Here is a 24758-nt window from a genome sequence, read left to right on the forward strand (position 1 = left end):
ATTCAACTCAGAGAAAACAGATGCCACTGCCGGCTCAGAAGCAAATCTTAGTTAATAAAGCCAATCATGGTGTTTCCATTTTCCTTGGTAAATGGTTTAGCAGTGAACATCTGACCCAGATCTGGGCAGAGAGACTGGAAAGAAGGTCAACAGGGAATTTTCTAGGAAGGATTTCCTCACTCTTGAGAAGGAAGCCCTGGAAGAGTTGGTCTCTTTCCATCTTTGCTGTTTCAACATCTGGATGCAATGCCTGGAGCAGCTGCAGCCATTTGAAACATGAAGGAAGCCAATATAAGGGTAGAAGTTACGATGGTGAGCTTAAAAGAGAGGAATCCAGGTCTTCATGACATCACTGGGCCTATGATCATATCACACAGACAGCTGTCCTATTTCTGAACTTCCTGTAACATGAGATCATAATTGCCTTTGTTTAAGCCAAGTTGTTGTCAGAGCACAATTTGATACTGTACCCATTTGTCCCTTATGGAGAGGTAACATTCACATTTTTAGCTAATTATGGAAGAGCACCATTTATATTTTTAGCTTAGATACAAGCATGCCAACACATCTGAATTTAAATCTCATTCACTAAAATTAAATTGGTATCTGTACATATTACTGGGGAGGTTTTTAAAATTTAAAATTTCAAAATCCTTTGGAGCCCAATTTGGCAATTTCTATCGAGAATTACAAAGAAGCTTATCTTGATTTTGGCGCAGGTCAGCACCTCAGGATTTCAGTAACCATTTTACATGTATAAATAGTACTCCTTTAAATCCAGAGTAGAGTATATATTTCCTCCATGTTTTTGAATTATTTCCCTGAGGTAAAAAGTGAAATACTGGATCAAAATTGATAAGCTTCTTTGTAATTTGTAATTTGATGGAATACTATTTATACATATAAAATGGTTACTGAAATTGTTAGTAAAGTGAAAAAATTATTATGACAAGTAAAAAAAAAGAATACATAGAGTTGACTCTTTGTGGGGGAGGAAGGGGCAGAGGAAGAGTCTGAGAAGGAGAGAGAATCTTAAGCAGGTTGCATGCCCAGCCCAGAGCCTGATCCCACAATCCTGAGATGCTGACCTGCTCCAAAATCAAGAGTCGGACACTTAATCGATTGAGCCACCCAGGTGCCCCATTATACAGATGATTCTTGAACAACATGGGTTTGAACTGCATGGGTCCACTTCTATGTGGTTTATTTTTTGGTATATGTAATACTGTACTATAAGTCTGTTCCTTATGATCTCTTAGAATTTTTTAGAGCTTACTTTATTAAAGGAATGCATTATATAATAAATGTAACGCATAAGATATGTGTTCATCAACTGTTTATGTTACTAGTAATACTTCCAGTCAACAGTAGGCTATTAAGTTTTGGGGGAGTCAAAAATTATATAGGGATTTTTGTGCAGAGGATCAGCACTCCTGACCCCTGCATTGTTCAAGGACCAAATGTAGTAAAAGCACCAAAAACAACAACAAATAATCTCAACATAGGTGTATGTTTAAGAGTTTGGAATAAAATCTATCAAAAAACACTTATAGAGGTTGATGTCATGGTTGGAGGTTAGAAATGAGTTCCCTCTTTCCTAGTCTTGTTTTTCCAAACTTCCTAAATAGAAAAAAAAATACATATATTCGAAATTTCCACACTACATTATTCAGCTGCTTAGTACAATTTATGGGCAATGACGACTGAAAATGTCTAGAGAGGGAGATTGGGATAGCCTGGGGAAAAGACTGGAGGCAGATGTAGAAAGCTCATTAGCACCAGGATTTCTTCACAAATAGTTGGATTTTCTTTTAAATTCTGACTCCCTCTTCCTTTAGTTCTGTCTCTCTTTCTTCTCTCTCTCTTCCTCTCTCTCTTTTCCTTTCTTTCCTTCTCTTCCTTCCTTCCTTCCTTTTTAAGGAGATGATTATTCCACAATTTGGGTAAGGTGAACAAGAATAGTTAAGTATGGGATGGTGAGTTAATGCACCATCCCTGAAAGCAGCCCACTGGGGAAAATCCCCATTTCTAAATAAGAAAAAGAAAATGCCAACTGCTTTGATTTGAGTGTTCTGCTTCAGAATAAATTTGCCTGGAAGCGCAGAAGGATACAAGGTGGGGGCTGGGAGGTAATAGTGCATTCTTCTAAATAAAAGCAGGGACATGGATGTTCCTTCTAATCTAAGCCAACAATGGCACTATTGACAGAGTCCCAAAGATGCTCATGATATTCCGCATAATTAAGAGGGATTGTTGGCATCAGAAGGACCAGAAATATTCTGTAGATTAACTGCTTACTTCATTGCTAATGACTGCCCAATTTCTTTAGACTAATTGGTGCAATCTACACTTTTGCAGCAAAGATGAAGTATCAACTTGATTTGGTGTCGATAAAAAATTGATGGATGCTTCTGACTGCTACTTCTTAACAATACACGGATTATTACTACTATAATTATCATAAATGACAAAACATGGGCAAGTGGTGATTACAAGTCTAATTCTATCTTGAGGTTTTAATGGCATAAACCACTCAGGCTTTACACTCATGATTTACTACATCATCAAAATCCCTGGAAGGATTACCCTTGGGTGAATGCCACTCATTATCTTACCAATAATACACTGGTTTGGCCCAACACAGAACAAATCATCAAGACTGAGTTCTTAGAAAAGCTCGGTTCAATACATAAATCTCTGGTTTGTGAAGGATGCATGTACTTGCCAAAATCTTTCTCTTCATTTCTGGGTGTTAGGTTGTATTTCAGGCTGACATGTAGAGAGTCTAGGGGTCTCTGGGTCACACGACAGCCTACCAAGCTGTATGCCAAAGCTTGGAGATGCTGTTACTAGCTTGGTTATGGCCAACCAAACATCACCAGAGTGCTATCAACTAGGCAGAGAGAGAAAAGGGTATAAATCTCACCTGCTCCCCACTGGGTTGGGTGCCAATACTAGAGTAGCAGAATACCCTTCTCTAGGGGAAGGGGACAGAGGAAGACTTCAAGGAGGAGTCTGTTGTCATTTTGGCGGGATGCTGTCAGCACCGAACAGCTTGGACAGCCGAACAACAAAACATGTACAACAGGCCCCTGTTGAGGCAGCTCCAGTACCATGAAGACCTCAGACCCCAAATGCAAATTGAAATGCCCCCTTCAAAGTCCAAGTGAGTAACGAGTAAGTAAAGCAGTGAAAGGTAGGGGTGGTGTGCGAGATAGCCCTCTACCATGAGCAGCTACCCACATTTGCCAGCTGGAGGGGAACCAGTACTGTCCACTCTTCTGTCTTGTTTTGTTTTCCAAGAGGTGTCAGACATCTTTCCCTGTAGTGTGAAATATCTCAGTTTTAAAATGTTGTCGGACAACTGCATTTCTTAGCACGATGGTTAGGAGAGTGGCTTCCCGGACCAGACTGCCTGGAGTTGGATGTCAGCCCCTCTAACACTGGGGACACACCACTTCATCTGAATGTCAGTTTTCCTCGTATGTATAATGAGGATAATAACAGCTACCTCACTTCAGGGAGTTGTTTTGAGGGTGAAATGAGGAATAATGAAGGTGCATAAAATAGTCCTGACACGCAGTAACTGCTCAACAGTGGCTACTGTTACCTGAGGCTGGATTTGGCCTGCTGGCTCTCAGGCTGTGACCTCTGCTGTGGGAAGGAGTGATGTATGAGGCAAGAAAAATGGCCAAGAGCAACCGCTCGCAGGCTGACCGTGTGAGTAGGAATTCTGTTTTCCCTACTTGCTGGAGGCTGAATGACCCTGTGAGACATCTTCTGAAGCCTCAGCTTTCTCGTCTAACAAATAGGGATAATAAAACACCTGCTTCGTAGGGAGCTCTGAGGATGAAATTTAAAAACTGACACAAAGCACGTGGCACAGCACTCAGCACAGGGTAAACACTCAACACATACAAATAGTCATGATTCACGTTATTTCTTAAGCTGAATTTTTCCATATAGTCTTCGAATTTTAAATCTTTTTTTAAAAAAAGCTAGTCCAGATTTCCTGCTCTTGTCCCATTCCTTTCCCTAGGCATTTTTGCCATGAGCATAGGTTTATTACTTTATTATTAGTTATGAACCATGAGAGATTCCCTTTTGAAAATTAATCTATGTTGCTTTTTAAGGTGGTACTTCATCTATTACAATTGTCCCCAAGGGCAAAGAACTCTTGCAACAAACAACTCTGTGTGTAAACGGTAGAGGTAACATATATTCTTAGGAGTGAAAGCTGCTATGGTGCTTTGCATGAGACATAATCGTTGTATACTATACTATAATATGTTATAATATGCTAAGATCCGGTTCAAGGGAATCTGCAATTGAAAAGTCCAGTACAATTAAAAGTGCCTGAAAAGCCACGTATGTTTCTACGCACACCCTTCAGGCAGGCTAGGTTTGTGTGAATGGCTGAGAACGGCATTTGCTAGCTGAGCCCTGACAGTGACTGCCTGGTGAGTGTAGCCAACCAAAATTCTCACACACTCTGAACAAAAGGAGGTTCATTTCATGGTTTGCATCATGGTGGAGCTTACTTTGGGGGGCTCCTGTAAATTTCATCTCAAAACTGGACAGGGATAGTTTCAACTGAAGCACGGCAGCCTCTGGAAAACTGAAGGGTATGTATGTGTGTCACTAGCAAAGAAAAATGCATTTCCCTTAAAATACTTATAAGACAGGTCCAGATTATACCAGAAATGCCAACAGGCACACACTGCTGCAGATGGACACCTTCAAGTCACCAGAGGTCCTCTACCACTTGCTTGTGACTTTCAAACACCCCTTTTGGCACATGAAGAATCTTGTATGTCACAGCTATTTGGGAAAATAAATTACGGATAGGATCTAGTATTCTGAGAACTGCTAGACTGTCAGGTATATAGGCTCCTGCTTCCAAGGATCAAGTTTACTCTGTGATTCACCAGGTAAATCTCTGGGCCTCTCCAAACCTCCAATCACTGAAAAGTGAGTCAATTAATACAGAAAAGCTGTGCTTTGCGAATGAAAAGTCATCAGAAAGTTTCCAAGAGAGATTTCTCTAGATAACAATCTCCATAGCTTCTTGTTTTATACCCTAGTCATGGTGCGTATTACAGGAACTGGACGTAAAGTAACTTTGATTTTCTTTGAGATCATTTAAATATTAAAAAGAAAAATGTTCCTAACGCCATCCTCAATGACTTCAGTGTCATCTCCTGGCGAATGTGGAGACCATCTGATGTGCGGGGGTGGGTGAGATTAAAGCACGGCTCCCTCTGGAAATATTCTAATGGAACCCCCTTCTCCTTCCTATGCCCTCCCCTCCAAAAGACTCACAATTGAAAAATGCCCAAATCCAATAAGAGATATCGCTTACTGTTGGGGATGCACATACCACAGGAAATGCTGGGGATAAAGGAAATCTGTGAATCAGAGAAAGATGTTGGTATGCAAGATTGAAGATATACCAGCTGGCCTACTGCTTCAGCTGGTTTCCAGAGGCCAGGAAGAAATTAGTCTCACAGTTCAGTTGAAAGAACACCTGGCCATTCACCCAGAGGCACAAATTCACTGTCGAACAGGGTTATCTTTGTTTTCATTCCAAACACACCTAGGAGTGAAGTTATTTAAAATCCTGTGACTCTCACTGTCCTACACTGCTCACCTTCACAAAAATCAGGAGGTGTGGATGAGGGCCCAGGGATGGGTTGTAAAATATCAGTGTCAATGGGACCCATTTTAAAGGCTAGGATGGTCTTCCTCTATTATAACTGGGTTGGAGCATGTCCTCTTGATTTCCCACATACATTTTATTGAAGATTTACAAATTTGAAGAGCTGGGAGGAAAAGAATTGTATTAAAGCCAAAGCATTAACACTCTGCCCACAACCAAAAAGACATATGAGAAGCTCCTGAGGCTTACAAGGATGGTTAATTAGCTCAGTGCTCCCTTGTCATTTGGGGCCTACATAAAACTAAAAGCAACGGTCTAAAATCAACTCAGGTTTATCATTGGTACGCAGGTCTGTGAGTGTGGGAAACGTCATTTTACTGCTGAATCCTCAAATCTGAAGCTAATTCCTCTTTCTCCAAAGAAGAATCAGGTTGTGTCTTGCCATGAAGCGCTGCCAAGCAGTGAGGCTGGGTGTGGTGAGTCCTGGAGGAAGCGACATGTTGGTAGAGGAGGTGACTGACCTGGATTTGAAGCAGAGAAGCCAGATGTGCCTACACAGGAGGCAGATGGGACAGGGTGATCGTAGAGGAGTCGGCAGTTGGGAGGGTTGAAAGGACTGGCAAAGACCATGGCCATGAGACTCTGAGGGAGACCCGGGCAGACCCAATCTGGAATGCAGCCTGGACATGGGGCCCTTAGGTGACACTATCTTAGACCAAGTATAAGGCACTGATCTCTGAAAAACCCAAACCTGCCAGTTCTATTGTTCACTTGTTCTTCTTCAATCCCTTTTGTATTCCCTTTTCTTGACCTGCTCAAGGGCATCCTCCGTTTTTCTGTCTTGCTCTTCTCTCTCAGGTTTGCCAAGCATTGCATATTTTTTTTAAGGCAACGTATAATTTACACTTTTGAGGAACATGGTTTGAAAGATGACAAAGAAGTTTTTTAAATTTGGAAATCAGTTTTAAACTTACAGAGAAGTTACAGGAATAGTACTCCAAACCAACCAGCTTTTCTTTATCCAAATCCAATTACTCTTAATCTCTCCTGGAATCTTTTTGCTGAGGGCACTCAACTGGTCAGGTAATGCACATTTGCACCATTAGAATGACCTTGTGCTTGGTGCCCCAAAGAGAACACAAGATGACAGTCTCTTTCCTTGAAGATTTAGAATTGGATTGTCAGGCAACCACAGATGCCCATGGCCACACTCAACTGGTTAGACTCTTTGAAAATAAAGTCTGAGCTTTTGGAAATTTCTTTACCTGCACATACTGAGGTAGGGAAGAAATGGAAAGAAACTATAGTCCCTAAGAGCAACTATAATTTGGCAATCCAGCATTTCCTCAAATGGGTCAAACAATTACCAGTAACTTGGCATATTAAGGTGCATTACATGGGTAAAAGGAGAGGATGGTAGGCCTTGGTCAAATACATTTGGGAAACATTTATTTAGACGAGGTTTATCAAGTAGATTTCTAAACTGCAGTTTTTCCTCGGAGCCTTCAATGGGCTCTGCTAATGGGCTTTGAAAGGGTGGGAATATATATATAATATTCCCTATTTCTCAAATAACATTGAATTAGCTCACAGGATTACAGTTTCATTGAATGCCCTTGGAAGTGTGAAGGAAGTTCACACTCTCAAAGGCAGAATGGGAAAAATGTGTGAAGTAACATGCAAACAATGGCAAAATATCGTAGCCCAAGTCCATGGCCAGAAGTAATGAAGTGATACCAAGTAAAAGAGGACAACTAATCAGAGAAAAAGCAGGAAACTAAGAGGAAGAGAACTTCAGTAGAATACTTCCGTAATACTGTTGGCAGATTTATTAGTTTTAAACTGCATCATACTATTATTATTCAAAAACCTAAATCAGCTTTCAAGCACTCATTGGATTGGGTCCAGACTTAGCAGAGGTAATAAGAAGGAGCTGGGAACCAACATGGAGTATCTACAGGGTGCCAGGTATTGCTTATAAAGTGTGTGAGTTCCTTGGACTGGCTTGTGTTAAGTCTCTACTGTATCTTCAGCACCAGCACAGGGTCTGACATGTAGTAGAAATGCAATGAATATTTCCAGAATCGAAATGAGTCTCCGTCTTATGGTGTGATGATATATTCATCAGATGGACTTCTGTAAGCTACATTTAAATGTTTCATTATTAGACCACAGATACCATGAGCTGGTGGTCCATCGCTTACAGACAGGGTTTTATTTGGCTTCTGGAGGGCTTTAAAGTAAATCAACAAGATTTAAGAGTTGGGAGATTTTCAGCAAAATCCAGATTTCCAGTTTCTTCTGAAATATTGGAAGATATGGCAACACTTGGCCGGCATTCCCCTAAGGCCACACCCAGGGCAGAGCAGAGTAGTGGCTGCAGCTGAGAAGCAGGTGTCACTGTCCTGACCACTCTCTGTTATCTCTACACCACTGGTCTCTGCTGCCAGTGACCCGTGTGCTGGTCCTCTTGGGCCCTCTTGGGCATCTGATCTATAATAACAATCGCCAACTTGTATAATGCTTACTATGGGCCAGGTACCATTCTTAACACCTTTACATCTATTAGTTCATAACAATCCTGGGAGGAAGGCATTCTTTCTTTTTTCTTCTTTTTCTAGAAAACCAGAACCATCTCTCCATCCATATTGTCATACTGAGCCCCTCTTTAGTAGACTGAACTATAAGAAATCAGCATTTTTATATTGTCAGATACTTGAATTGTGGCTCAATTTGATGAATGCGTTTCTACCACAGACTTCAAAACACAGAGAAGCAATCTTCTCATAGCCCTTCTGACCTACTTCTTTAGGTCGTGCAGTTCTTACATCTGTCTTAAATGACATTTGAGTGATCCTGAGGTGGGTGTTCTTACATGTCCAGTTTACAGACAAAGATCCAAGGAGAGAAGGGACATATAACCGGCCTCAGCTCTTGTACCTAGTAAGTGGCAGAGTGGGTATTGAACTCAGATCACTTGGCTTCACCACCATGGTCTGCTGCTTCCATTACCCAGACATACTTTGTTATTCCCCATTCTTTTCTAATTTGTCACATCTGTTTATCTTGTATATCCCCTCAAACTACATTGGCCTCAGTGGCATAAAATGCATCCTTTTTGTATTTTACTCTAGCAGATTGCTTTTTTTCTCAAACACCTTTTGATTTCACTGGATCAGGATGATGTGTGCAAGTAAATACATTTCCCAGCTCCCTTAACCTCCATCAGGAAACTAGCCAATGTCTGGCTCCCCAAGAGCAAGCCCAATATTGACGAAAGCTGCCACAAGCTGGCAGCCCCATGCAGTTGAGAATGGAAGGCTGCCTTCACACTTCTCACAATGACAAACACCACAAGCTTGCGTTACACACACTCTAGGCTGATGACTGGAATACACACATATTAAGTTTCATCCGTCTCCCATTTGGTTCAATGTGGGTTTACCCAAACAGCTGGCGTGGAGCCTATCCTTTCACTTAAATTAGTTCTAGTGCTCCACAGTTTTGATTTACTGACAAAGCACTCTCTTTATCTACTAGCAGCATAAGAGTTTTGTCTGGGCAGAAACGGCGGTTGGTACAATTGGGCCAGTGTGGGTACTTAGCATTTCCATGTGGGGCACTGACTAGAGAAAGGTATTTTAATTCCCAATTAGTCCATATCAGCAAATGAAATGTATTTTCCATTATTTCTTTACTCTGGATTCTGATTCATAAAATATCTTAAGGAAAACATATTTTACGTTACTGAGTCTTTGATTTCTCAGAGAAACTAATAAATAATCAACAAAAATATGATTAAAGACTGCTTGAGCTACCATCCAAAAAGGGACTCTAGCCAGCAAAGAATCTTTCTGATCCAAATCTTTTTATTCCTAGAAACAGAATTCTTACTTAGCCTTTCAAAAGCCTGATGAAGGCTTCTGCTAAGTTTTGACATAAGATTTTCATATTCAAAATATCTGTTGAAATAAGGGGAGAAGGGATATGGATCTTGAAACTGCATTAGCCTGAAATAGAGCTTAGTAAGCTAGAAAGGGAAATTACTTCTCTGTAATTGGAATTCTCTCCTAAAAAATCCCTTTGAAATCATGTTCAGCTACTTTCCCATTATGTGTCCCAGAGAAGCTAACTTTAACCCTTTCTAGAATTACCCACCATAAAAAGTATTTGATATTTATAAATTGCTCTGGGAAGAGATTCCTGTGCAGTGGTCGGTGTCATCAAAGAACTTAATAATGAACGAGGAGCTCCCAAGAGTCATAGACATGGTTGAGAAAATGTTTTCTAGGACATTTCCTCCCACTCATGCTTACATTTATACATCACATTTATCTTGGCAGCATAGTCCTAAGACAGATGCCCACAAACTCCTCAATTTGAGTTTCTTTACCTTTGAAATGACAACTAAGTTCTGCTCCAACACAGTTCTTTAAGCTCTTTGAAGGCCAGGATTGGGCTTGATCTTCCCTTGTATCTTCAACGCTGTTATACAGTAGTTGCTTGATAAATGCCTCATGAATCATGAGTGAATGAATGAGAGCCAGTGAGGTAATCAGGGCAATGACTTAACTTCTATTCTCTTCTGTTTTTCTTATCTGTAAAATGGTAATATCATCTTCCTCAAAGAACTCTCATGAGCATTAAACGAGATAATATAAGTAATACTACATGTATTACATTAGCACAGTGCTTAGGACACAGCTATACTATATAGCTGATAATGTAACTAATACGATAATTACATATAGTTCATATATAAATAAAATACTAAGCCAAGTCCTATGAAGGCTATAGAAAAATGGGATGGAAGAAGGTTCTCCTCCCTTTTATATCTACCTTGACGTGAAGACAAGAAACCTGGTACTGCCTGAAGATATACCATAATGCTACGGTGTTCCACTGAATTTCCATGCCATCAGGCTACATAGCTGCATCACATTAGAGTCAGTGCCTGGTATCAAAACCAAAAGAGGGGTTATCTGGCCTACAGGAAAATTCTGTGTATGTTTGACATATCCTGTTTTGTATCTGTCTTCTTTCCTTAAGTAGGGAGACTCATTCAATAGTATGCAGTGGCTAACATGGGTATTTCATAACTTGATAGCTATATGCCACTTCTATGGGCTCCTTAGCTCATAGTAATAATGAGCAACATCAACTTCAGTTTGACTTGGAAGGCAGTTATATCCATAGAATCACCTAACACAGGAAATTCTACTGCTTTATTTGTGAAAATTTTTAGTGTTTTCCTTAAAGATGTAACATGCAAAGTAAAGCTAATTAAACATTTTCGAGCCTATTCCTTTTTTTTTTTTCTAAAGATTTTATTCATTCATGAGAGACAGAGAGAGAGCAGAGACACGGGCAGAGGGAGAAGCAGGCTCTCCAAGGGGAAAGGGATGTGGGACTCAATCCAGGACTCCAGGACCACAACCCAAGCCAAAGGTAGACACCTAACCACTCAGCCACCCAGGTGTGCCTTGAGTCTATTTCTTAACTATCATTCTTATTATTTATTTATTTTCTCAAGTTTCATTTTTAAACATTATAACACAATAACAATTATCTATTACTTTGAAATCAAAAGTAACATCAGTTTTGACACAATGTGTTTTGTGTTTCAAAAAAACCCTGGAGGGAAATCCCTAAAAAATACTGAGTATTATACAAACATAAGGTAGAATATAAGTCATGTAAGATGACCTTATTTTATCCTATCAAATATTAGGGTACAGAGGCTATTTATTGTTCTCTGTTTCAGAGTAATATAGTTTAATGTTCTCAGAGAAATTATATTCTTTCTTAGGAAATAATAACATTAACCAAGGCACTCACTAAAGAGATGTCAGAATATAAAATGACTTCAGATAATTTTTCTATAGCCAAACTATCAAACATAAGATGGAGAAATATACGTGTGAGTGTGTGAGTGTGTGTGTGTGTGTGTGTGTGTGGAGAGGGAGGGAGAGGGAGGGAGAGGGGGAGAGAGAGAGAGAGAGAGAAAACAGAGAGTCCTCTTTTTAAAAATCTGAACTATTTCTATCATATTTCCCAGGATGGTATCTCCATAGAAATTTCTGCATGGAGACATAAGGCCAAGGAAGCAACTATACCACCAGGAAAATCAACACAAATCTCAATTCTCTACTGTACACTTAAGGGTTAATTGGATATAAGTGGGCAAACATAGATGGCAAGTGATGTTAATAAATTTTTTTTAAGCATAGTAACAGATGTTGGCTGTCTTCCCCTACATCCATATCTAGGACCTCATGATCCTATTTGGAGCTCAAACCAACAACTCTTGGAGGAAGCCTCAGTGGTTGGCTTGAAACTCTTCAGGTTAGCCAGTCCCAAGCTAGTCTCAGAGCTTCCTTCCAGATCTGATAAAAGGTAGGAAAAAAGCACTGTTATCTCTTTAGTTCTTCCTAGCATTCCACAAGGGGTCAACACTGGAAAGCCTGGGTCAATATATCTCACAGTATTTCTTTTTCCCAAGACCTAGCACAAGGCTGCATGTAAAATGGTGGGAGAGCTGGTCTTTCTACATCAGAGCCACCCAAGGGAGAGTACGCCAAAGTGAGCCCACCTGCTTCCCATCGAAAGTCAACCCAAGCCTGTGTTTCTTTACTTTGCTGGCAACCCAGGTGCTATGCAGGTAACCTTCAAACACTCTGAACACCTTTAAGATTAAAGATTAAAGTGGGATTACTCTATAAAGTAAAATATGCATGGAAAAAAGCATCGGTTTCCAGAACAAAACTCTATAAAATCTAATTCAACATCTTGATGCCTGAGTTATCAGAGTTTACAAACGACAGTCAAGGTACATCATGTGCCTAAGAGACATGTGACATACATGTATTAAGAACTCAGAGTGAGGAATAACCACATTTTCTACCTTCGAAGAGCTTCCAATATGATGTTATAGACCAAAAAAAAAAAAAAAAAATTAAGTCAACATAAATACAATGTAAAATTACAAAAGTGTTAAGAAGAGAAGGATTATTTCAGAGACTGAATGGATCAAAGGGAGTAGATGGAATTATGAACAATATTTTGCAAACCTTCACTTATATCAGAATTTAAGGCCCATTATTTTTTCCCCATGCCCCTGGGTCCTCTCCAGTAATGAATGATGCTACATTTTAGGTACGCCTGGGTGGCTCAGTGGTTTAGAGCCTGCCCTCCACCCAGGGCATGATCCTGGAGTCTCGGATTGGGCTCCCTGCATGGAGTCTGCTTCTCCCTTTGCCTGTGTCTCTGTCTCTCTCTCTGTGTCTCTCTCATGAATAAATAAATAAAATCTTTTAAAAAAGAAAAAGGATGCTACATTTTAGACTCCTCTCTATCTCAGGATATAACAGAGAAAGGAGGTAAAGGTGCCCAGGTAAATGGCTTTGATAAATTCACATCACAGGGGGCCACCATAACCAAACTGGGATACCCACACTGGGCTGACAGGCAGAGCATGCTATAATGCTCATTCATTCATGCCTCACATATTTACTGAGTGCACATGTGTCAGGCACTGAGCTAGGCCTTGGAGATATATTTGTCCCTAAGCTCAGGAGAGAAGGTTTCATGTAGTGTGGGTTACACAGGATAAATCATCAGACAAACAAATAGGAGCTTCAGATGCAGTTGGGTGCTTTGAAGAGAAAAGAACAGGATGATGCAACCATCTGTGCAGGGAATGGAGAGGTAATTTACCAAAGGTAGTCAGGGAGGACCTCTTTAAGGTGACAACTGAATGACAAAAATTCAGAGGTCAGAAGGGCAGAGCGCATCAGGCCAAGGGAGGAGCAAATGCACAGGCCTGGAGACAAAAACACAGTTTATGAGCTGGAGGAACAGAACAGAAGCTGATGTGGGAAGATGGAGGAGGGGTGAGTACACAGAGGGGCAGGCAGGAACCAGGTGCTGGTAAGGAGATTGGCTTTGTTCTAGACGTGAAGCAAGAAAATGACAATGATCTCACATGAAGTGTTGTTTTTTAATCTAAAAAATTTTTGGTAACCGCTTTATTGAAATATAATTCAAATTCCATAGGATTTACCCATGTAAAGAGTACTCTTGCATGACTTTTAGTATATTCTTTTCTGCCACTCCAACCTGATAACCACAACTGTACTTCCTGTCTAGACTGATTCACGTATTCTGAACATTCCACATAAATGGAATCATAATATGTGGTACTTTGTGACTGGCTTCTTCACCTACCATGTTTTCAAAATTCACCCATGTAGCATCTATCAGTACCTCTTTTTTTTTTTTTATTGCCAATAATATTCTATTGTATAGATATACCACATTTTGATTATTCATTCAATTTGATGGACATCTGGGTTGGTTCCATTTTGGGCTTTTAGGAATAATGATGCTATGAACATTTGTGTGTAATTTTTGCATAAATATACATTCTCATTTCTCTTGGGTAACTAGGAGTGGAACTGCTGGATCGTATAATAATTCTATGTTTAACCTTTTTAGAACTTCTCAACTGTTTTCCAAAGAGTCTACACCATTTAATATCCCTGCCAACAATGTATTGAAGGCTCTAATTTTTCCCTATCATCATAGCACTTGGTATTGTCTTTATGATGAATAAGTTGCTTTTTTTAAAAAAGATTTTATTTATGAGAGAGAGAGAGTCTCAGAGACAGGTAGAGGGAGAAGCAGGCTCCATGCAGGCTAACGTGGGACTTGATCCAGGGTCTCCAAGATCAGGCCCTGTGCTGAAGGTGGCATTAAACCGCTGAGTCACCCAGGCTGCCCAATGAATACGTTTTTAAAAGATCCAAAAAACATTTATGTATCACTGCTTTAAAAAATAATTCTAGGGATGCCTGGGTGGTTCAGCAGTTGAGCTTCTGCCTTCAGCTGAGGGCATGATCCTGGGTTCCAGGATCAAGTCCCGCATTGGGCTCTCTGCAAGAAGCTGGCTTCTCCCTCTGCCTATGTCTCTGTCTGTATCTCTCTTTCTCTCTGTGTCTCTCATAAATACAGAAATAAATCTTTAAAAAATAAAAATTTTTGTAAAACTCACTGCTTATTAAGAGTTTTGGAGAGCTGAAGTGCTTCAGGAATTCTAAAGAGTAATGTGATATTCAAGAGGAGCAGACATCTCTTTCCATGAAACTGCCACCAAATGGATAATAAGGATGGAGAGGCTCAAAGTAGAATTATATCTGTGCTCAGAATTTTAAAAAAATAAATAAAATAAAATAAAATAAAATAAAATAAAATAAAATAAAATAAAAAAAATTCATCTAGCTTCATAGCTATACAGAGACTACTCCTGTCTGTGCTTTCTCCTAGTCTTCTTCCACTTGTTTTTAAGTGGCAAAACGCAAGCACTTAAGTAGAAATTTGTTTTTCTCCCCCTCTCACCCGACCCCCTACCCCCAAGTGTTTGGAACACAATGTTACCAATCATCTGACCTAAAGCAAGCCTTTTTCGGGGCCAAAGCCTACTGGGGTTGGAAGGCTGTGAAGCTGGCAGCTTACATGCTGCCTGAGAGCACAACCCCGTGATCATGCACTGAAAGACTAGTTCCCAAGGGGTGCTGAGGAGGAATGAATCCTGGGCAACTAGTTCAGTGGCCTTAAAAGCCATAAAGTACAATAGGTGGATTGACATACTTTCTTAACTCCACCCTCATCGTCTCACAGGCCCATCAGAAGCACAGAATGAGTGCGAAATCCAATGGACTTCCTGAGTCCTATCCTATGCTTAGGGAGTAGGGGTAGCAAATCCTGAAGTTATCAGAGTAAGCAAAAATTAGAGTCAAAATTACACTCAAAAATCTCTTGAATTGAACACAAATATTTACTTGCCACTTGTAGCTCAATAGTAAGCCCAGCACAGCTAGGTTTTCCAACATCATTGGAATAGATAGTATTTCTTCAGTGAAGCACCAAATGATCAGTTAAATACCAAACAGTTGTCTTATGTTAGGGGCCATATTGTGGAAAAATCAACCAACCAATCAACCGACCATACCTTTGAGGACAGACTCATACTCAGAGTACAAAGAAATTCACCCTCAGAAGAGGTGGGTATAGATTCCTGACTGTCTCACATTTACTCCAGGGCAAATACTCATGGAATGGAATAGTAAGGAAAGAACTATTTAAATTGCTGTTGCTATTTCTCTTTCTCTCTTTCATTTAATATACACTATATTATATACATATATATATATCAAATATAGTTAAAACTATATTTGATGCAATTCATGGAAATCAGTTTCAGAAATCCAAAGTTTAGACAAAAGTCATCTTTGTCACAGATCATAAAAAGGCCGAGACTCAATTGCCAAAGAAACGTAAGATCAACAGGTTTCAGTAATGAAATTCCAGAGACAAGAAAACACCATGCAGTGGCCGACCTTACAAGTGAAAGGCTATTTAGATCTTATCTGGTTTAAACCCCTTGCTACAGATTTGAGTAAAATGGGATCCAAAGCTATTTAGTGACTTATCCAAGGTCACAAGTGGCAGAGCCTGATTCAGGGTGCAGACTGTCTGACTTCTATTTTACAAATTCTAATGAATCAAAGAAATAGCTCAAAGGTAAAAGTATACCTACTGGTTTCAACTTCATTATTCATCACACATTATACCAATTAAAATGCAATATATGGGTGATTATTGCTGTGCTTTAATCATATTGTGTTGTCTACTACATGCTGATGGACATATGTTTTGGAAAATCAAATAAAACCACAGAGTTGGTTGTCAGTGGCTCTGAATTTTTTTTTTTTAATTTACATAGTCTCAGCTTGCCTTTGGGGAATTTGTAGACCAAAGCAAACCTGTCCCCTGGAGACACTGTGGAAACAGTTCTTAAAGCAGAGTTATTCTCTTTGTTGTTGCAGTCACTTATAATCAGAGAAATCGGAATGTTAGCCTGATTCCATAGAATTACATAGCAACTGCAGTTGGACCTGAATCCCCCATAGCAGTCCTATGAATCACCAGTAGGTGAGAATAATATCCACAATTCAAGATCTGACTTGGGCCCCAAAAGCTAGCACGACTTTTTCCCCCTTATATCTGTTCTCCATTCTCCACTCTAACACCCTCCTCTTCTTTGAAATCTGAGTAGGACTCCTCTGCCTGGTGACCTGTTGGAATATACTTGATTGTTTGCTTTCTCCTGTGTTTTTCTTAATGCAATAACTTGAAATGTCAACATGAGGTGACAAGTAAATCCTCAGTCAAAATAAGTTTGCAACCAAACAGGAGGAAGAAAAGAAAAAGCATGTGGAGAGCCGGCCATGGAGGTTGTTGAATGGTGGCCAAATCCATGGCCAAAGCACTAATAGAGCACAGCATTTATCATCACACAAGATCATTCCTGTTCTCTTATTCAGCAGGCTGCATTCTAGATCTTTTCCTTTGGGACTCACCATTTGCTCTGGTTCTGTACCTACTGCAAAAATTAGGTTACAGAAAGATCACGGCATGCTATCTGGATATTGACAGAAGCAGAAGCTATACGTACAAAGCCAGAAGTACGTATAGGAAGAATATGTGTCAATTCAGAGTGGGGGAGAATGTCTCTTGCTTTTTAAATTTCCCTGTAAGACAGAAACTTAGCAAATTAACGATACTGTCTATGATGCAGATGGGAGAGAATCCACACTTTCCCATTCTAACTTGGAACAGAGTTTGGGAGAATCAATTTCTGGCATCGTCTATATGAAAGGAGAAATGAAGGTCAGCGAAGTTGTAAATCACAGAGAGGGCACAATACCGACCAGCCAGCAACTGGCTGCTTTCATGGGATCTCTGGCAACAGCTTAGGCACCACACAAGTGTCCTCAAAGCAAAAATGTGCCACATAGTGAACATGTCACCATTTCAAGCAGTTTCCATATTTTCACAATAATTCCACCCCTCTCTTCCTCACTTTGGTTGTGTTGGCCCTGTGGTGGCTATGGCAGCTTGCCTCCATAGGACCCAAGCTGAGAGGGATGAGTTACAAACCCAAATCCCAGTGTTTGTTAAGGGGATTTATGCATTAGGTTCTCTGAAACTTTATCCAGAAAGTCTTCCTCATTCCTCTGTTGGGTTTCCGGAAGACAGAAATCCCCTCTGCATATCTCCCTTTGACTCGATGCTGGATACGGGCACATATAAATCCTGCTAATGACTTCTGCCTGTGGCTGACAGGTTCTGGTCTTTGGTGAAAGCTGGGTTCTCAAAAACTGCTTTTTGTTTATTTCCTAAAAGGATTTATTGCAGGACTTCTTCAGTTAGCATCAGCATTCCCCACCCCACAATGGCTGTCAACACCCTTCATTTACTTGGGTGCTCCAAATGGAGGGATCTGATTCATCTGGGACCCTAAACATTCTAACATTCAGAATTTTAAAACTGTCTTGGGTAAAAATCTAAGGGCCGTGTTTTGGGAGTTTCCTTTTTGGGAGATGGGAAGATGTTACTTTCTTAACACATTTCATTCTTGAGATACAGCACTCTTGGTTTTCCTTTGGGCATTCCCACCACTTGGGCTGCTTGGGGACTGACTGATTTAAGATAATCAGAATAGGCCTTATCTCCCTCACAGTTACAGGGACTGATTCAGGAATGGACACATAATTCATTCACATGAAGGAGGCATGGGAAGAATCTGGGATTAGTGATGTGATGGTATTTGTTAGGTCTGGGGCTACAACCATCCTGCATCTAGAAGAGGCTAAAGCTACCAGCAGCCATGAAGAACCTAAGAATGGAACCAGCTCAGAAGAACCAAAGAACAGAGAGATGAGATGGGTCCTGGTGATGTGGTTATTCCTGGGACTCAGCTATGCCTCGATGAGTTACCATGTCCTTTTCAATTACACAAACCAGTAAACTCTTTTTACCTAGGCCTATATATGTAAGTTGAGTCTTCTGTCTCTTGCAACTGGAAAAATAGTAATTGATACATAAATTCAGTTAAGTAGACTCTGGTATTTATCAAGTCTGTTCTAGAGTCCTACCTTCTCTCTTAGAATGTAGAAACATAATATTATAACAATCTTGACATCTTGAACAGAGGTGCTGGCAACTCCTTCTTGTAACTTCAAGCACCTTGCTTGCCCTCCCAATCAGTACCCCTGCTCTTGGGTCTCTAACCTCTCTCACTACTGCTTTTTGTCCTTGGCATATACACATGCTCTTGACTTTCCCATCTTATGAAATATCCTCCTTTGCTCAACCCTCATTTTAGCTGTCACCTTATAACTCTATTTTCTTTCTTGGTCAAGCTTTCTGAAGTAGTCTATACCAGCCCTTCCCAAAGCCTCAGTTCTGCAAATGGTTATATATAAAAGAGTACACAATCAAATATATTTTGGGAAATGCCCCAGGTAGTAGCCTCCTTTTGGACAGTAACTCTCATGAAAATGAGAGTATTAAAGGCTCTGGGAGTTCTTACAGAGATGAGGACCATTCAATTTTATTTAACCCAATGTTTCCCAAACTGATTTGACCATGGAAACTACCCCCTCTTTAATTTGCTTAAAAACATCTAACATCTCAAGGATCTAGAGTTCTGAGGAACACACACTGGGAAATGATACTTATATGCGATGCCTTCATCTCTCACATCTCATTTATTTACTTAAAATGATTATAAGACTTTTTATTTAATTTTTTATAAGACTTTTTAAATACCAAAAGTATATAGCATAATATAACACACTTGTAGTTATCATGAGCTTTGCTAAATCTTAATGAAAAAGAAAAAGATCTAAATCAAATCTGGTGAAGGATTTACAGTTTCCAAATGTTCTATTTCTCTCATGCCTCTTTATCTTAACACACATTCCCTTTGCCTTGAATGTCCCATCTACCCTTGCCCCACCATTCTTTTCCTGGTGATATCCTCTTCCCATTCAAGACTCAGCTCAGTTATTACCTCCCTCTAGGAAACCTTTCCTGATCCCTCCTGTTCCCCAGCCCATCAGGGTTCTATGGTCCTCCTCTGAATTCCCAGACTACTCTGAATGTACCCCTATCAAAAGACAGCAATTATCATACTCCTGGCTAATTGTCTGCTTATTCAGCAGTCTTCTTTATTAGACTAAGAGTTCCTTAAAGATAGACACTGTCTTTTCTTTCTGTATCCTCAACATACTTTGCAGTGCCAGGAATAACATAGATAATAATTCAATGTTTCGTGAATGGTGAATGTTGCAGGGTTTCTCGGTGGGTCTCCTCTGTGCTTAACATCCCACAGATATCTTGACCTCTGTGTTCTCCTGACTTCTGTACATTTTACCTGGTCACTATCTTCATGTTGGGATGCTATCTCCACTTTCATTTTTCTGTCTCAAAGCAAGTGAATCAACTAGGATGTACTCTGCTGCAAGTAGCAAGAAACAAACTCTCAAAAGCTTAAGCCATCAGGATACTTATGTAAGAAGTCTGGAGGTGAAAGGCATTGAGGTTGGTCATCATGGATCCAGGCTTTCTTTCCATTTATTCTACCAGTAGTAGTGTACCAGTTTTTTGTCATCATGCATGTCACCTCATGGCTGCAGACTGGCTGCCGTGGGTCCAGAATCCTGTCCTCCCATTGTGTGGCAAGGCCAGATGCTTTCTTGAGGCTCTGTCTTTTAATCAGGGAGAAAACCCTTCCTTGAAGCCCCTAGCCGACTTCTCTATGTAGTTCCGACAAGTCAGCACTTGTGCTATGGCCCCCCAGCTTGCCAGGGAGGCTGTAAGCATCCGGCCCAGAAGAATAGAAACACCATGCCTGGCTTAACCTAACTGTGATTCACCACCTGTGGCTGTGATTCACCACCGGTGGCTGGCAGAGGGGCCAATCTCCCTGAAATCAAGGGGACTCTATCCACCACCTGAACAAAACAGATTCTCTTCACAGGGATGATGGAGGTAGGGTGGAGTTAAGGGACTGGCTGCTGGGTGGCCAACACAGTGTGCCTGCCAGACTTACACTGGTATGGCTGTCAGGGTACCGGGCTGTGAAACCAAAAGATTCAAGTTTCCGGGCTGCTGCTTCTCACTCACCAGCCACAGGCCCATAGCCAGCTCCTGGTGATCTCTGAGTTCAGTGCTCATTAGCTCTAACAGAAGGTCTCCTCAGTGTATCATGTGAGCTGCCTAATGACGTTTACAACAGAAAAGCAGCTCCCTATTCATCCAGCCTCTTAAGTTAGGTATCTCGTGACATTTCTTAAGGCAGGAAAACATTTGTCCATGCATTCATCTGGCAGTTGCTGTGTGTCTCCCTCAGGGCAGTATGGGTCACAGAGATAGTTAAGACAACCTCTGCCCTCAAGAGGCTCACTGTCTGGTGAACAAGACAAACATTTACATGAAGAGCTAAGCTTAACATGACAAGTGCCATAATTAAGATCTGTAGAAAGTGCCATGGACCAGAGGGAAGGATGCCGACAGGGCTGCCACCTACAGCTGTGCAAGCGGTGTTCTGCACATCTCACATAGGTGATGTGGAAGCCCTGGATGCTGAGCTCCAAAGCCCTCTTAAGAGAGGAAACATTTGTGCAGGAAGCAAAGGAAGGTTGGAGGTTGGACAGGGTAAAGAAGGACTCTGTGGAGAGGGAAAAAAAAAAAGTACAGTCCATAGAAAATTCAGGCTACAGTAAATGTTCTGGGGCAGACCTACTATTGAAGGAAGGGGTGGGGGTGGGGGGATGGGCAACAGAAAGGAGACTGGGTGTCAGGTGGGGCTTTTTAAAACCTGAACTTTATCCTTTAGTTGGCAATAGAGAGTCAATAGAAGTTTGAAAACATTAAAAGTTAACTCATTCCTTCAAAGGTGAATGAGGCCAATCCCATTTGCAAATTAAATAACTACTAAATTGCAGGGGTCCTAAAGTACTCCCGACTCTATTTAATAAACAAAGAAGTTATTATAATGTTCCAGAAAGAATTGTCAACTGTACTTCTCAGTTTTTCAGAGATTCTGATGAAATGAATACCTGTGTTTTGTCCTTCCATAAAACTGAACAGGTTAAGGATACATCCCATAAATCCTACAATTATTTCAAGCACAAAGCATAGCTTTACTACATTATCGCTTTTAAATAACACATCACCAGGTTCTGGTTCCCAAAACCACTTTGGGGAAAATGCTTTCCTAAGTGACATCACCCCCTTTTCCATATAAAATGAAAAAATAAAGGATCATATTCAGAAGTAGCGGGCTATGGGAGGAGGACTGGTATACCTTAAGAGCCCACTATGGAACCCCCTACTGCCCTGAGAGAAACAAAGAAATAAATTAAAAATATAAAAACCCCCAAATACACATAGTTGAGCTTAAGAGAGGTGGGCTGGTTTTCCCCAAATCCATTAATAAAATAAATCACTGTATTTCATATTCACAGTCATCTCTGAAAGTTCTCCTCTTAATTGCTCCATGGCATCATGTTTTATTTTAGTAAAGTTCAGATTTTATTGCCAGGGACTAATGGGCATAGAGTCCCTGAAGAACTTGTTTTAAAACATTGACCAGTCAACCATAAAAGGGATATTAAAACAGCTATAGAGGCTAAATAAGAATTAAAAAGTATAGCCACTTATTTTTAAATTAGAATCCTCTTTCGCATTTAGGAATATAATAAAATGTGTCATAAACTTTCTACTTTCATTCCAAAGTATTGTTGTAAGGATCGACTGTAATGCAGATACAAACCTTCTACAGTTAAGCAGCACTCATTAAAATCAAGGGCTGTTTTTAAGCATTATTAGAGACATTTTAAAATTATAAATGATAACAATGTTATAAAAACCTTCCAAGGAGAGAAACAGAAAAGGAGAAACAGGGGAAATCTAATGAAGAAGACTGTTAATAAACTCATGCCATCGGTAGGTCAAAATTCATAAGGCAAGCAGGGTCAAGTCCTGGGACACATCTGGGTAGAACTTGTAGTCCAACAGAAGGCTGTAAAATGTGTTCAGATGAGATCTGTATGGATCATGGTTGCATCATTTGGTGTCCCCTGCCTCCAGTCTTGGAAGCTTTTCCATAACCTCGTAACATCTCACTTTACTAATACACCAGATTCCTTACCAAGGTTCAGTATCAATGATTAGTGAAGTAGCCCCATTTCGTAAGTGGGAAATCAGCCAGTAGAGAATCCATCTCTCAGTCTTGCCTCAAGTTCAATCTGACTAGGCACTCAGATCCCTAGTACTCTGATAACGGGTTACAGTCCTTCTCTTCTTCTGGTGGCCAAGAGGAGGGCAAAGATCGTTCACCCAGGAGGGAACGTACACTCAGATAATCTGTGCCGGGGCCTGGTCACACGCAGAATGCGGAAACGACTTTTCAGGCTTCCTTCTGAAATAGGGCACGAGGCACAGAGAGAAAGAAGATGGTTTTTCCCAGCAGAAGCACTCTCTGGCCAAATAGGACAGACACAGGATGTCCAACCAAAAGGAACAATCTTTTAGTGAACATGATCTCTGAAAGGATTTGAAAACAGAGATCTCAGCAGAAATCCAGGCTGGTGCCAAAAAGGGGGCAGGGGCCAGGGAAAGTGCAGGAGCAGGATGGCAAGGAGGCCCAGAAGCCACTTTACTTCTCATTCAGGGGCACCTTCCATTCCTCTCAACAGTTTTAAATAAAGGCATCTTGAACTGGTTTAGATTAGCCCTCACCAGGCACATTTGTAAAGATAAAAAGAACATGGTTGTTTTCCTTCCTCTGAAAGGGGGTTGGGAAGGGAGAGCAGGAATGTTCAGCCAGGCCTCTATGGAGGAGAGAAAACAAGACTCAAGTATGTTCTTATGCCCACGTTGCTTTGAAACTTCTAACTCCCAAGCTTCTTGTCCTCTTACTCCTTGGTCACAGAGACAGCAAAGGAGAAAAGGTGGTGTGTGGGGGGGGGGGGGGGGGGGGGGGGGGGGGGGCGGAGGAGGGAGTGTGTTTTTCTTCCTCATCCTGTAGTTCATGGCAGCAACTAGCTTGTGTAAACATTCGGTAGCCCATCTGAACCCTATTTTAGAACAAAACAATTTCAGTTTTAAAGTGTTTGAATTACTTTAGCTAAATCTGAGGATTTGCCTATTGAATCTGGAGCTGTTCCCTTTCAACTCTGAATGAAGGAAGAATTATGAGGCTGGAATTATTCAATGAGAGCTATCTGTCCTGGCACTCAATCAAAGGGATTAGGATTTGGAAAGAAAAGCCTACAGGTGATCCTCCAGGAAGCATACCAAGCAGTTATCAAAAACATACAAGTTCAAAGCAGCTCAATTTTCATATGTTAAGTGTACTTGGATGCAGCCCCAGGCTCCTTTCTAGGTAAAAAATTGTGTTAAAGCTGTTTGTACTTGCATACTTAGCAGACAAGGGAATAAAAAAGCATGTGGTACACTGGGGCTGAGTCCACCTCACCTGCATGTAACACGATAAATCAATTTTGTTCTTTTGGTGAAATACAATCTGATACTGTGTCCAGGCTTCCCAGACCCATCCCTGACTCCTAACATCATGGCAGATATTCATTTACCTCATCAATGCAAAAGAGCTGTCACAACACAAATGCTGTGAGGTCAGGCACCCCGGCACCAGCAGCTTAACAATTAACAGTGCATGCTATTCACGAGGCTTGGGTGTTGTTTTCCCAAACACCATGATCTGGGCTTAATGGTGTATTACCTACTTAAGAGCTTTACTTGGGCACACTGAAAAGGAGGAAAAAAAGGACACACACTGAGATTTAGGTTATAGAAGAGGATGCTTTTGGGGTGGCCTTCCTGTACTAGCGGGTCATCAAGACATGCACTTTATATATTGCTGGGAAAATTCTGCAGGATGCACACAGAAGGATCCAACTTCCTTTGGTGTGCTCAAAAGAGCTCTGAGAAAATAAATGTGTACTATATAGAACTAAGGTAAAGAGAGGTTATGAAAGCCTATTTTCAGTCATTAGAAATATATGCAAAACATGTAATAGCCTACTGGATACATAATCCATACATAATCAATCGATGGCCAGAAAGGGAGGAGCAGAGGGGCATCTGGGTGGCTTAGTGGTTGAGTGTCTGCCTTCAGCTCAGGGTGTGATCCCAGGGTCCTGGTGAGTCCCCCATCCGTCTCTCT

General features: G+C 40.8%; 1 protein-coding gene across 5 annotated transcripts in view; it reads right to left on the reverse strand.

Moving 5' to 3' along the window:
- FTO (FTO alpha-ketoglutarate dependent dioxygenase) overlaps nt 1–24758 on the reverse strand; it is a 428690-nt gene that overhangs the window by 128501 nt on the left and 275431 nt on the right. The window lies entirely within an intron of this gene.

The sequence above is a fragment of the Canis lupus genome, chromosome 2 (assembly GCF_011100685.1).
Source record: "Canis lupus familiaris isolate Mischka breed German Shepherd chromosome 2, alternate assembly UU_Cfam_GSD_1.0, whole genome shotgun sequence".
Taxonomy (NCBI): Eukaryota; Metazoa; Chordata; class Mammalia; order Carnivora; family Canidae; genus Canis; species Canis lupus.